Source organism: Bufo bufo, chromosome 3, assembly GCF_905171765.1.
Source record: "Bufo bufo chromosome 3, aBufBuf1.1, whole genome shotgun sequence".
Lineage (NCBI taxonomy): Eukaryota > Metazoa > Chordata > Amphibia > Anura > Bufonidae > Bufo > Bufo bufo.
The window spans coordinates 625185812-625201469 of record NC_053391.1 but is presented as its reverse complement, the minus strand read 5'-3'; the positions used below and the strand labels follow the sequence as shown (position 1 = coordinate 625201469).

Genomic DNA, 15658 nt, shown 5'->3' with positions numbered 1-15658 from the left:
GGGGTGGCAACCAGGTGAGGAGTACAAAGACAAGTGTGTATTGCCTACAGTCAAGCATGATGGTGGGAGTGTCATGGTTTGAGGCTGCATAAGTGCTGCCGACTGTGGGGAGCTACAGTTCATTAAGGGAAGCAGAGCATGATCCCCTCCCTTCAGAAACTGGGCCGCATGGTAGTATTCCAACATGATAACAACGCCAAACACTCCTTCTAGACGACCACTGCCTTGCTAAAGAAACTGAGGATAAAGGCGCTGGACTGGCCAAGCATGTGTCCAGACCTAAGCCCTATTAAGCATCTAAGGGGCATCCTCAAACAGAAGGTGGGGAGTGCAAGGTCTCTAACATCCACCAGCTCCCTGATGTCATCATGAAGGAGTGGAAGAGGATTCCAGTGGCAACCTGTGAAGCTCTAGTGAACTCCATGCCCAAGAGAGTTAAGGCAGCGCTGGGAAATAATGGTGGCCACACAAAATATTGACACTTTGGGCACAGTTTGGCCATTTTCACTTGGGGTGTACTCACTTTTGTTGCCAGCGGTTTAGACATTAATGGTTGTGTGTTATTTTGAGGGCATACCAAATTTACACCATTATACAAGCTGTACACTGACTACATTGTATCAAAGAATCATATCTTCAGTGTTGTCCCATGAAAAGATATAATAAAAGATTTACAAAAATCTGAAAGGTGCACTCAGTTTTGTGAGATACTGTAGATGCCACATGTTGGCAAGATCATATTGCTCTAAATATATGGTGTTTATTGTACTGGGCTGGAAGGGGTTTAAATCAAGGAAAGCAAGGGGGGGGGGGAAAGTCCTCCAGGGCAGGAACCACACTTTTCTGGGGTTGCCTGCTCTGACCTAGAAAGAGGACCTCAGTAGGAAGGTCTAGGGAAGCATACTTACCTGCTTCCCAATGCTTAATTGCAGCTCTGTGAGTTCACCACTGTCTTCCCTGCACTTCGGTCCGAGCATGTAAATTTCAAGCATGGATGGGATCATGTGTGCTACTGTAGCCAATGACTGGCCGCAGCGGTGACATGTCCCCAAGCGGCAGGTGACTCAGACATGTCCCAATTCAATGCCGTAACGTTATATGTGGGGACCGAAGAGCACCGCAGACACATACCTCACAACTTTTGAAAAGAACGAAGAGGGACACTATGTGCGGCACGCCACGGCAAATTTTTTCCGCACTAGGCCATGCCTCTAATTCTGCCCAAAACATAACTAAATACCTAATCCCACCCAGTCCCCCAAATGCCCCCATGTAGTAATTATTCCCCTTTTATGCCACCACACAGTAGTTATGCCAGAATTGTGCCCCCTCACAGTAGTTATGTCCAGATATGTGCCCTGTGAGAAAGGTATCATTTGGGAGAACCCATATCTGCCATTGAACCAGTTAAACTGTGTGTGGTAAGCCTTGGATGTGTCTCTGGGAACCGAGAGGTTAACCCAGACACAGGATAAGCAGAGTTGATAGTCTGTTTTGTCTATGTTAGCCATAGCTAACATAAACAGATTGTAAAATACGTACTAAGACCTGCTTATACTGGAGTGAGTGAGGTTGGCAGTGGGACGCTCACTCCACCCAGGCTTCGGTCCTGGGCTTCCATAGCCCACAGCTGCGAACAATTTTGGTCAAATGTGTGTCTGGCCCATCTACCAGGCGTCAAGGTGCTTCTGCAGATGGGTACCTAACACTAACAGAACTGCTTCTCTTGGGCTTGACCTAAGCCAACAATGTTAAGGGCAGTGTAGGAACCAGCTACATTTATACTCTGGTATCTAGAGTGGTCATGGCCAGTATGAACCAGCAACAGAGCAGTACATGATACCCAAGGATCTCTGGAATGGTACCGTAAACCTTTGAAGGCAAGACAACACAAGGTTAAAGTGGAAGAGGTTAAAGAGGAAGAATCATCAAGACATTTTTTCTTTGCATCTAGCCTACGATAGTTGAAGGTAAAAATCAAGCTGCTGTTAGCAAAAGGCTTTACATACAATGCTAAGTTTCAGTGCCCTTTCTTTGGGAGTTTATGTGCCATTCAGTGGATAATTTCTCACCCACTAGGTTAGTGTTGTTAGGAATCTAAGGGTGCTTTCACACACGGCAGAAATTTCTGCGACTGAAAATCATTTCCATTCATCTGAATGGGGCTTTTTTAGAGACAAGCTTGTGGATATCTCCCAGATCCATTCAAATGAATGGAACTGATTTTCAGTTGCAGAAAATCTGTCACATGTGACGGCTCTCTATGGGCTCATGCACACGAATGTATTTTCTTTCCATGTCCGTTCAGTTTATTTATTTTTATTTTTTGCAGACCGAATGCGGAACCATTCATTTCAATGGGTCTGCAAAAAAAAAAAAAAGTTACTCCGTGTGTATTCAGTTTCCGTATGTCTGTATGTCCATTCTGCCAAAAAATGTAATATGTCATATTATTGTCCGCATTACGGACAAGGCTAGGACTGTTCTATTAGGGGACAGCTGTTCCGTTCCGCAAAATACGGAATGCACACAGACGTCATCCCTGTTTTTTGCGGATCTGTTTTCTGTGGACTGCAAAATACATACGGTCGTGTGCATGAGGCCTAAAGGTGCTGGCACACAGTGCAGTTGTCACCGCCAGTTCTGTGAGAAGGTCTGGCAGACTTTCTTCTCTACCTCTTGCATGACGTTCTTTATTTTGGTTTCACTTTCTCATCTCCTTTCCTTCTCCCAGGTGTCACCTATTTAGACTAATTGTCTCCCTTTATATTCCCTCCCATACTGCCTCACTTTGCGATTTATGCTACTTCCTGGATGAGGTGTTCACTGCTGGAGGCTGCTGCTGTTTGGTAAGATAAGTCTTTTTCTTTATTTATGTTTCCTTGCTGGCTTGATTCTAGGTGACCCTGACTCCATCCATATTAAGTGCAGGGAGCCGGTGGTCATGTCCCCTCACTATTATAGGGTCTTCAGGTGTCACACAGTCTTAGGTACGTGGGCATGCAATCGTCTACCATTCAGACCCTTGCATGGGCATAGCAGTCAGGGAGAGCTCTTAGGGATTTATAGGGCTCACCCATATGCTCCTTAGTTTGGGATCAAGCCAGTCGGATGTTTATTTATAAGTTCCAGCTATCTGCAACATCATCCGTGACAGAAGTTCTGACATGCATTCAGAATGCAGTTTTTTATTGTAGCTAGCTGAAATTAATTAAATCGTTTCCACAATGCAGAACACCAGGGGTTAATGAGGCTGCTAAACTGGCTAAACCGAATGTGTTGCGAATGCGTTCAGTGAAAAATGCACGATTTCGAGAACAAAGTCATTCAGTTTTGTCTGCGATCGCGTTCAGTTGTTTAGTTTTTATCACGGGGGTGCAATGCGATTTAATACGTTTTGCACGCGCGTGATAAAAAACTGAATGTTTACAAACAACATCTCTTAGCAACCATCCGTGAAAATTGCATCGCATCCGCACTTGCTTGTGGATGCGATGCGATTTTCACGCAGCCCCATTCACTTCTATGGGGCCAGCGTGGCGTGAAACTCTCAGAATATAGAACATGCTGCGATTTTCACGCAACGCACAAGTGATGCGTGAAAACCAACGCTCATCTACACAGACCCATTGGAAAACTCGCTCGTGTGAAAGGGGCCTAATAGTTGCTCCAATTTAAAAAGTTTTTCCCGGGAAAGATTCTCTAGAACAGAGCATGCTGTGTAGATACATTTAGACACTAGGTGTCACTGTGAAAAATCTGATAACTGCCCAAAGCATACTTTTCTTTAGGGCTCATTCAGACGGCAAAAATGCAGATCAGTTTTTTTTGCAGACAGTTCAGCATGTCCGCAAAAAAAGGGATTGCATTCCATTTTTTTGCTGACCCATAGACTTCAATGGGGCCATGTCCTGATTTTCACTGACAAGTATAGGACATGGTTCATTTGTTTTGATGAGCCGTGCAAGGGTACATGCACACGTTCAGGATTCATGTGCGGAGAATCCGCACTGAAATCCGCAGGTGTTCGCAGGCAAATCTGTGCGGTCAATCCGCATTAATTGGTGCGGATTTGCATGCGGATTTGCGTGCGGATTTGGTGCGGATTCAGTGCGGATTTTCCGCATGCGGATTTCACTAAGTGAATGAAGAAAATCCGGTCCGGAAAAATAAAATTAATTGACATGTCGCGGATTTTAAAATCCGCACCGCAGGTCAAAATCCGAGCGGAAAAAATCTGCATCTTGCGCAGAAAATCCGCACGCAATCCTGATCATGTGCAGGGGGCCTAATAGAAGAAAAGGACCCACAGAAGTGAATGGGACAGCATCTAATCCGCAAAAAAAAGGATCCGCATTTTTGCGGACAGCATACGGCCGTCTGAATGAGCCCTTAAAGTGCTTTTAAAAGGATCAGCTATCATAGAAATGTGTTATCTGCAAAGTCTTAAGAGGACCTGTAATCTCTCCTGACGTCTTAGTAACCACTTGACATTTTTCACTTTCAGTTGTAAAATTTTGCAAAAAAAACGACATCCATATATAAATTTTGCTCTGAATTTATTGTTCTACATGTCTTTGATAAAAAAATAATGTTTGGGTAAAAAAAAAATGGTTTGGGTAAAAGTTATAGCGTTTACAAACTATGGTACAAAAATGTGAATTTCCGCTTTTTGAAGCAGCTCTGACTTTCTGAGCACCTGTCATGTTTCCTGAGGTTCTACAATGCCCAGACAGTACAAACACCCCACAAATGACCCTATTTCGGAAAGTAGACACCCTAAGGTATTCGCTGATGGGCGTAGTGAGTTCATAGAACTTTTTATTTTTTGTCACAAGTTAGCGGAAAATGATGATTTTTTTTTTTTTTTCTTACAAAGTCTCATATTCCACTAACTTGTGACAAAAAATAAAAGCTTTCATGAACTCACTATGCCCATCAGCGAATACCTTGGGATGTCTTCTTTCCAAAATGGGGTCACTTGTGGGGTAGTTATACTGCCCTGGCATTCTAGGGGCCCAAATGTGTGGTAAGGAGTTTGAAATCAAATTCTGTAAAAAATGACCAGTGAAATCCGAAAGGTGCTCTTTGGAATATGGGCCCCTTTGCCCACCTAGGCTGCAAAAAAGTGTCACACATGTGGTATCTCCATATTCAGGAGAAGTTGGGGAATGTGTTTTGGGGTGTCATTTTACATATACCCATGCTGGGTGAGAGAAATATCTTGGCAAAAGACAACTTTGTATAAAAAAATGGTAAAAGTTGTCTTTTGCCAAGATATTTCTCTCACCCAGCATGGGAATATGTAAAATGACACCCCAAAACACATTCCCCAACTTCTCCTGAATACGGAGATACCACATGTGTGACACTTTTTTGCAGGCTAGGTGGGCAAAGGGGCCCATATTCCAAAGAGCACCTTTCGGATTTCACTGGTCATTTTTTACAGAATTTGATTTCAAACTCCTTACCACACATTTGGGCCCCTAGAATGCCAGGGCAGTATAACTACCCCACAAGTGACCCCATTTTGGAAAGAAGACACCCCAAGGTATTCGCTGATGGGCATAGTGAGTTCATGGAAGTTTTTATTTTTTGTCAAAAGCTTTATGGGCAGATTGTTCAAAATTTCTATTGTAATTTCAATTTTTTATTATATTTTTTTAATTCAATATACAGCCAGGTCCATAAATATTGGGACATCAACACAATTCTAACATTTTTGGCTCTATACACCAACACAATGGATTTGAAATGAAACAAACAAGATGCGCTTTAACTGCAGACTGTCAGCTTTAATTTGAGGGTATTTACATCCAAATCAGGTGAATGGTGTAGGAATTACAACAGTTTCCATATGTGCCTCCCACTTGTTAAGGAACCAAAAGTAATGGGACAATTGGCTTCTCAGCTGTTCCATGGCCAGGTGTGTGTTATTCCCTCATTATCCCAATTATAATGAGCAGATAAAAGGTCCAGAGTTCATTTCAAGTGCGCTATTTGCATTTGGAATCTGTTGCTGTCAACTTTCAAGATGAGATCCAAAGAGCTGTCACTATCAGTGAAGCAAGCCATCATTAGGCTGAAAAAACAAAACCAACCCATCAGAGAGATAGCAAAAACATTAGGTGTGGCCAAAACAACTGTTTGAAACATTCTTAAAAAGTCTGCAGTTAAAGCACATCTTGTTCGTTTCATTTGAAATCCATTGTGGTGGTGTATAGAGCCAAAAATGTTAGAATTGTGTCGATGTCCCAATATTTATGGACCTGACTGTATATCAGAGGGTTTGCTAATATTACAAAGAACAGAGAGGAAGGAGAACAGCAGAAGGAACAGAGAGGAAGGAAGTTACTTATGTGTGAGGAGGTGTGGAGCAGCACCTGTCCAGTATGTAGCTGCCATTTTAGCCCCTTGGCTGTGGCCAGGCTGAGGGAGCATGGAAAGCAGTATTACAGCTACCTAGCATAGACCAAAGTGAATTCATGGGTATAGAGTGAGTCTAGTGGAGATAGAAGCAGCATTAGCTCATGGGCTCCAAAAGCACCAGTGACCGGGAGAAGCCTAAAAGCGCCTGGACACAACCGGACGACTATACGCGTGGTTGTCTATTACCACATTCCTCTATGGACATTGTGGAACAGATGTACAAATAATGGAGCAGAGGATTTTGCCTGCCGTTAGGGAGACCACCCAGTGGAGTGCTAATTACAAGTAAGAAGTTATTATATCCAGTACCTAGCTGCTAGAGTGTGGACATAGTGTAGACAGATATAAGAAAGAATCTCTCCCACCTGTTAAAGAGGAAACTCTGCAAGCTATCTCTGCCAAGGTTGTTACAAGGATTACAGCTGAGCCAATATTTGAATTATTACTTTTGCTATATAAATGAACTGTATTGACTACCCTGAGACAAGTGATTCAAGTAAAAGTTTAATTTCTTTGAATCATTGACTCATCTTTTCTACCAACTTCCTTTGCACCTAACGGTGCTGGCGTCACGAATACCAGGGACCCTGCCTCCAAGGCACCTAAAAACCCATTCCACCAAGGGCACCTCAACCACCATTTGGTGGGAATCCCTGGACAACAGAGTGTGCCCCGAAGGAACTGTTGCTGTCCTTCCCTTCACTGCACGCCGGCCCAGGGAGCGCTGTTTGTGGCAGGCGCAGCACTAGGAAGTGCCTTTTGCGCTGTGGCATTAGAAGAATTTAGCTATCTCTGACTTTTTAGTCTAACCAGACTGTCTATTACTCTGTAATTCCTCTAGCACTGTTCTTTAGAAACAGTAGGTTTAAAGAGCACACCAAATGCTTGAAATAACTTCTTTATTAACTTCAACTTTTCTTCATATAACATTGCCTCAACACGTGTTGCATAAAAATTCATAAAATGGCGGTATGCATAAGATGGTGGTTCAACTGTTCAATCTTGTCATTCAACATAAAATGGTGGATATATTTCTCTCTTGAGTATCTATACTCTCACTTTAAGTTATTTAAGCACTTTATGATCTCTCTGAGAGGTATATCTGAGGTTATCCAATAGTTCACTTGCTCTACTTGGTTTACAGTTTGCTCTATACAATTGCTTATGATCTGGTATGAGAAGTTCGCATTTGTATGCAATTTGTTTGGATTGTATGATTGTATGGCTCAGTAGTTCATTTGTATGGTTTGAAATTTGTAGTTTGCAATTGAATTTGTGGTCTGTGAACTTTGTATAACTGTCAAATACCTATTTTGGCCTCTCTGCTTCCATAAAACACATCTCTTAGTGGAGTGAATGTCTGTTCAGCTTCTCTCTTCTGGTGTAATGATTTCTAGCAGCTCCTGCTATGGGAATTTCCCACACAGGCTGTGTGTGAGGCTTGTTGTGATTGGTCAGAACTCTTGCTGTGAGTGAGGCAGGCTGTGATTGGTCTATACTCCTGCCCAGCAACAACAGTTTAACTCTATGCTTTCTGTTGTTTCTGCTGTGTCATTGAGCTTACCTTACATTATATAATGAATCTTAAAGGCATTATCTTTTCTGCTTCTGTGAACACAATAAATAACCGTTTTATTACATCCAAACATGAAGTCACTGTATATAACTCTGCTTTTGTCTTTAACACACAAACATAGGAACTCTATTAAGGTTATTGGCAGGTTTAGCTGTATAAACATATAAGCTATATTAGCAACCTAGGACAGTTCTTATCTGGCCAGCTACACTGTTAACCATGAGTCAATCTACTACTACCCCCATCGGTCCACCGTGGCTCACGTGTTGCCCCTGTGGTCCGGTCGCTGCACATGGATTACTGGAACCATGTCCTGTAGTCTGATGAGACCAATATAAACTTATTTGGTTCAGATGGTGTTAAGCATGTGTGGTGGCAACCAGGTGAGGAGTACAAAGACAAATCTGTCTTGCCTACTGTCAAGCATGGTGGTGGCAGTGTCATGGTTTGGGGCTGTATGAGTGCTGCCGGCTGTGGGGAGCTACAGTTCATTGAGGGAACCATGAATGCCAACATGTACTGTGACATACTGAAGCAGAGCATGATCCCCTCCCTTCGGAAACTGGGCCATAGGGCAGTATTCCAGCATGATAATGACCACAGACACACCTCCAAGATGACCACTGCCTAGTAGTGATGGGAAGTTCGGATCTTTTAGGTGAATCGGTTCATTTGAATCAGCTCATTCAAATGAACCGATTCATGAATCGGATCTTCGGTTCACTTGGTCAGTCAGACTGCTGAGCTGACTCGCAAGTGCTAGCCCCGCCCCTCCCCGCCCACCAACCAATCACCGACCAGAGCTGAGGGGGCAAGGCAAGCACAGCACACTGCAGCTCTGACTCGAGTCCTCTGAGCCGTCTGTACTGGGAGTCTAAATGAATCGAATGAGTCACAAGAATCTAAAGATCCGACTCAGTTAGTGACTCATTCGATTCATTGAGTCATTCGATTCAAGAGCCGTGAGTCACTAGAACAGGTTACATTACACTGAGGCTGTCGGCTCTTGTTGCAGCAGTGATAAGGTTAAGGGACAGGAGCAGAGAGATAAGAGAAGGGACAGATGACACACAGTTTACATTACAGGATGAATTACATTAACCCTTTAGAATCAAATTGGCTTGTCAGGAGATATATATGTTAAAGGCATCTCATGTGAACCCACCCTTAGTTATATAGCTACTGAATGAGATGCCTTTAACATATATATCTCCTGAGAAGCCAATTTGATTCTAAAGGGTTAATTTAATTCATCCTGTAATCTAAACTGTCTGTCATCTGTCCCTTCTCTTATCTCTCTGCTCCTGTCCCTTAACCTTATCACTGCTGCAACAAGAGCCGACAGCCTCAGTGTAATGTAACCTGTTCTAGTGACTCACGGCTCTTGAATCGAATGAGTCACTAACTGAGTCGGATCCAGTGGCGTACCTACCATATAGGCAGACCACGCAGCTGCTATGGGGCCCGTGAGGAAGAGGGGCCCGCAGTGGAGGAGAGGCCCCGCCCCCTAATTGCTCCGGTCTATCTTTCTAAAGCTAAAGGACCTTTGATGATGTCATCACAGGTCCTGTAAGGGAACTGCACAGTGAAAAGTGTAGTTCCCAGGTTAGAACAGTGCATCTGCCAGGACCTGTGATGACATCATCTTCAGCATCACAGGTCCTGCAGGATCTAGCAAAGGAACTGCACCAAAAATGGTGTAGTTCCTAGGTTTGAAAGGTACATCTGCCAGGACCTGTGATGACATCATCACAGGTCCTTCAACCCCTAACAGTAAGTATTAGAAGTTCACAATCCGCTCTGCATTGATCCATACAGACTGGAATGGAGTGGTAAGAGGAGGTCCTCCACTTCTTGTCATTTACCCCCTTCCCCCATGCCCTGTTTTTACTGATTGCACACTCATGTATAATACTTCAGACAGTGACAGTGACCACTACCTCATGTACCTCACACACACAGTGACCATAATGTATAACTGACCACATATTTCTGTAAACACTGCATCTACAGTATTATAGCTTGTATGCCTCACATCTATATATATATATATATATATATATATATACACACACACTGCATATATTAAACAGTATTATAGATGCAATATATACAGATATATAATATATATTGCAGTGTACTGATATGTGAGGTACGAGGTATAATAGATGAAGTGTGTACAGGTATATTGTATATACAGTATTGGATTGATATGTGAGGTACGAGCTGTAATTTATACCTCACATATCAGTACACTGCTATATTTACTATATACCTGTACACACTGCATCTATTATACCACGTTCCTCACATATCAGTACACTGCTATATATACAATATATCTGTACACACTGCATCTATTATACCTCGTACCTCACATTACACTACTGTATATACTATATATTTGTACAGACTGCATATAATATACCCTGTACTGCACATATCAATACACTGCTGTATACACTATACATCTGTACACACTGCATCTATTATACCATGTTCCTCACATATCAGTACACTGCTGTATACACTATACATCTGTACACACTGCATCTATTATACCTCTTTTGTCTGCCAGGCCTGTTTTGTAATCCCAATCCGGCCCTGATGCATAAATTATAAAACGCAGCAGCAAGCATAGTTCATGGAACAAAGAGAGAGGCCTGGAATGGGTAGTGGGAGGGGCTATAAAAGGGGAATGGGGGCCCAATTTAGATTCTTGCTATGGGGCCCAGTGATTTCTATGTACGCCCCTGGTCAGCGATGGACTGGCCATCGGGAGTACCGGGAGAATCCCGGTGGGCCGATCGAATTATGGGCCGGCCAGGGCCGCCATCAGGGGGGTAAAGCCAGTGGCGTACCAAGGGGGGGGGGCGGGGGGGGCGGTCCGCCCCGGGTGCCACTCACAAGGGGGGTGCCAGCCGCGACTGAGGATAAAAAAAAAATAAAAAAATAAATAAAAAAAAATATAAAAAATGTGGCGAGTGGGCCGGCCCAGGCGTGGCGCTGTGATAGGGGCAGGGCTCCAGATGGTCTCTCCCTCCCCCTGTGCTGCTGCCGCCGCGGCCAATAAGAAGAGGGACAGGGCCGGGGGAGGGGCTGTGGCCACTGCGCCACCAATGAAGATTACTGAGCTGTTAATACAAATACAGGAGGCGGGTGCTATGTGATTCCAGCACCCGCCTCCTGTATTTGTATTAACAGCTCAGTTATCTTCAGAGTGCCCCCCCCCCAGTATAATAAACATTGAGTGCGCGCCCCCCCCCAGTATAATAAACATTGATTGCGGCGCCCCCCCCCCAGTATAATAAACATTGAGTGCGCCCCCCCCCCCAGTATAATAAACATTGAGTGCGCCCCCCCCCCCCCAGTATAATAAACATTGGTGGGCAGTGGCAATGAGGGTTAAAAAATAAAAAATTAACTCACCTCCTCCAATTGATCGCGTAGCTGCTGCCGGTCTCCTTGTAATTTCTTCAGGACCTGTGGTGACGTCACTGAGCTCCAGCCTCTATCACATGGTCCATTACCATGGTGATGGATCATGTGATGAGCTCAGTGACATCACCACAGGTCCTGCGTCCTGAAGAAAGTACATGAGACCGGCTGCTACGCGATCAATTGGAGGAGGTGAGTTAATTTTTATTTATTTTTTTAACCCTCATTGGCACTGCCCACCAATGTTTATTATGTTGGGGGGGGGGGCGCACTATGCCACCAATGTTTATTATACTGGGGGGGGGGCACTGCACCACCAATGTTTATTATGCTAGGGAGGGGGGGCGCACTGCCCACCAATGTTTATTATGTTGGGGGGGGGCACACTGCGCCACCAATGTTTATTATACTGGGGTGTTGGGGGGGGGGGGCGCACTGCACCACCAATGTTTATATGTTTATTATGCTAGGGAGGGGGGGCGCACTGCCCACCAATGTTTATTATGTTGGGGGGGCACACTGCGCCACCAATGTTTATTATACTAGGGTGTTGGGGGTGCAGGTTTTTATTTTATTAAGGAAGGGTTAAGGGGTCTATTAAGGGGGGTTAAGGGTGTGTGCAGAGGTTTATTTTATTAAGGGGTTTTATTTTTATTTATAAATATTATTGAAAACATTGAAAAAAGTTTGTGCATGTTTTCTTAATCGGGGGGCCCGGCCGGTCCCGAGCCATTTTAATTTTTTTGCTGTCAGTGTGTTAACTTTAAAATCAGCGCTCATCTCTTTACTATCTTACACTGACGCAGGCGCGTGACGTCAGTGAGTGAGCGCTGCCGCCCGCACTTGTTACTGGAGGCTGGAGGGAGCTGAATGTAAGGTAGTAAAGAGATGAGCGCTGTGTTAAAATTAAAGTTACTGTCTGCAGCCTGCAGGATACCGATTTATTAATGTATACTACTGTGAGTGGCGGGGAGGGGGATCTATGGATGACGGCACTGTTATAGGGAGGGGGATCCGTGGATGGCACTGTTATGGGGGGGGGGGTCTGTCATGTGGATGACACTTATGGGGGGGGGGGTCTGTGGATGACACTTATGGGGGGGATCTGTGGATGGCACCATTATGGAGGGGGATCTGTGGATGACACTGTTATGGAGGGGGATCTGTGGATGACACTTATGGAGGGGGATCTGTGGATGACACTGTTATGGAGGGGGATCTGTGGATGGCACCGTTATGGAAGGGGATCTGTGGATGGCACCGTTATGGAGGGGGATCTGTGGATGGCACCGTTATGGGGAATCTGTGGATGATACATACCGTATATAACATCTTATGCTATATGTGTCATCCACAGATCCACCCCATGACAATGTCATCCACAGATCCCCCTCCATAACAGTGTTCTGTGGATGACACTATTATGGGGGGGATCTGTGGATGACACTATTATGGGGGGGGATCTGTGGATGACACTGTTATGGGGGGGATCTGTGGATGACACTGTTATGGGGGGATCTGTGGATGACACTGTTATGGGGGGATCTGTGGATGACACTATTATGGGGGGATCTGTGGATGACTGTTATGGGGGGGGATCTGTGGATGGCACTGTTATGGAGGGTATCTGTGAATGGCACTGTTATGGAGGGGTATCTGTGGATGACACATAGCATAAGATGCTATATACGGTATGTGTCATCCACAGATCCCCCTCTATAACAGTGCCATCCACAGATCCCCCCATAACAGTGCCATCCACAGATCCCCTCCATAACAGTGCCATCCACAGATCCTCTCCATAACAGTGCCATCCACAGATCCCCTCCATAACAGTGCCATCCACAGATTCCCTCCATAACAGTGCCATCCACAGATCCCCTCCATAAAAGTGCCATTCACAGATCCCCTCCATAACAGCGCCATTCACATGTTTTTTTTTGAGTGTGTTTGGGAAAAATAAAGTGGGCCGGTCTGGCTGAAGTCCAGGGCCACTTTATTGTCCCAGTCCATCCCTGCCCCTGGTCGGATCTTTAGATTCTTGTGACTCATTCGATTCATTTAGACTCCCAGTACAGACGGCTCAGAGGACTCGAGTCAGAGCTGCAGTGTGCTGTGCTGGCCTCGCCCCCTCAGCTCTGGTCGGTGATTGGTTGGTGGGCGGGGAGGGGAGGGGCTGGCAGAAGCAGCTTCCACTCTAAGATCATATTACTGACTCCTCCCGAGTCCCTCCCTCAGGCTCCTGACCTGCTGCCAGCGTGAGGTCTCTGTCTGCTGTGACTGAGAAGAGCCGTTTCAAACGGATCGGATCATTCAAGTGAATCGACTCCTCCGGTTCACTGAACTGAATCGATTCAAATGAACGATTCGTTCATGAACCGGACATCACTACTGCCTAGCTAAAGAAACAGAGGGCAATGGTGCTGGACTGGCCAAGCATGTCTCCAGACCTAAACCCTATTGAGCATCTGTGGGGCATCCTCAAACAGAAGGTGAAGGAGCACAAGGTCTCTAACATCCACCAGTTCTGTGAAGTCGTCATGGAGCAGTGGAAGAGGATTCCAGAGGCAACCTGTGAAGCTCAAGTGAACTCCATGCCCAAGAGAGTTAAGGCTGCGCTGGAAATGTTGGTGGCCACACAAAATATTGACAATTTGGGCACAATTTGGCCATTTTTACTTAGGGGTGTACTCACTTTTGTTGCCAGTGGTTTATACATTCAGTGTCGGACTGGGTTGCCTAGGGCCCACCCGTAAAATTTATTTTGGGGGCCCTCCATTGGTATACATTCAAATATTTCCTGCTCACACAGCTGCAGACAGCATCAAGGCGCTACAAGATGATTGATTATGGGAGTCCCTGCAGCGACTTTAAGAAGTTGGGTCACTGGGAAAAGAGGACACTGGCTGGCTTGCCCTTGTACCTATAAGACTTCTCAGCCACCTTATCACATGTATAGTAAAAAACTGGGTAGTTCCTTAAATATTCTAGTTTATTATATGAACTTAGCCTGGTTGAGGTGCTGTACACTGCTTATCTATAGGTAGTGTAGTAAGTCTACTGTGTTATGTTCTACTTGTGCAGGCGGTGGTTCAGTAGTGGCCCTCCTTGCTCAGGGGCCCACCGGGGAATTCACCTGTACCCCTGTGGGCCAGTCCAAGCCCGTAGACATTAATGGTTGTGTGTGGAGTTATTTTGAGGGCACACCAAATTGACACTGTTATACAAGCTGTACACTGACTACTTTACATTGTATCAAAGTGTCAGATCTTCATTGTTGTCCCATAAAAAGAGAGAATAAAATAGTTACGAAAATGTGAGGGGTGCACTCAGTTTTGTGAGATACTGTATATGTATATATATAAGAGGCTCTCCGATTCATGTCTTAGTTAATATAAGATGGAAACCTCCAAATATGCTGTCTTATTTCTCAATTAAAAGGGTTGTGAAGGGTAAAGACAGGGCTTTTTTTCTGGCGGAACGCACCGGAACGGCGTTCCGCCACCTTTTGACATCGCAGCCTGCGATGTATCAGCGGGGAGGGACTGGGAGGAGGAGCTGGGGGCCGGTACGTTCACTGTGCTCCGGCCCCGCAGCTCCAGTAGAGACTTATACAAGTAGGCGGCGCAGGCACGTGACGTCAGTCAGTGACGCTGCCGCTCGTCTGCCCGGCCGGCCTGCATTACGATATCAGTAGCCCTGTGAGTACAATATATTGAAAGTTATACTACAGAGGGGGCAGCATGAATCATTATTCATTTAATTACACATTGTATAACTGTACTGGAGCAGCAATGGGGGGTCTGTGGATGACACTGTTATGGGGTGGGGGTCTGTGGATGACACTGTTATGGGGTGGGGGGTCTGTGGATGGCACTGTTATGGGGTGGGGGGGTCTGTGGATGGCACTGTTATGGGGTGGGGGGGGTCTGTGGATGGCACTGTTATGGGGTGGAGGGGGGTCTGTGGATGGCACTGTTATGGGGTGGGGGGGGTCTGTGGATGGCACTGTTATGGGGTGGGAGGGGTCTGTGGATGGCACTGTTATGGGGTGGGGGGGGTCTGTGGATGGCACTGTTATAGGATGGGGGGGTCTGTGGATGGCACTGTTATGGGGTGGAGGGGGGGTCTGTGGATGGCACTGTTATGGGGTGGGGGGGTTTGTGGATGGCACTGTTATGGGGTGGGGGGTCTGTGGATGGCACTGTTATGGGG

The 15658-nt window shown here is 45.4% G+C and overlaps 1 long non-coding RNA gene across 1 annotated transcript; it reads left to right on the top strand.

Moving 5' to 3' along the window:
- Positions 1 to 495: 495 nt before the first annotated feature.
- On the top strand, positions 496 to 14747 carry LOC120994697. Its single transcript, XR_005777456.1, has 3 exons — positions 496 to 559; positions 1568 to 1571; positions 14634 to 14747. It is a non-coding gene; the product is annotated as an uncharacterized LOC120994697 (long non-coding RNA).
- Positions 14748 to 15658: the final 911 nt, after the last annotated feature.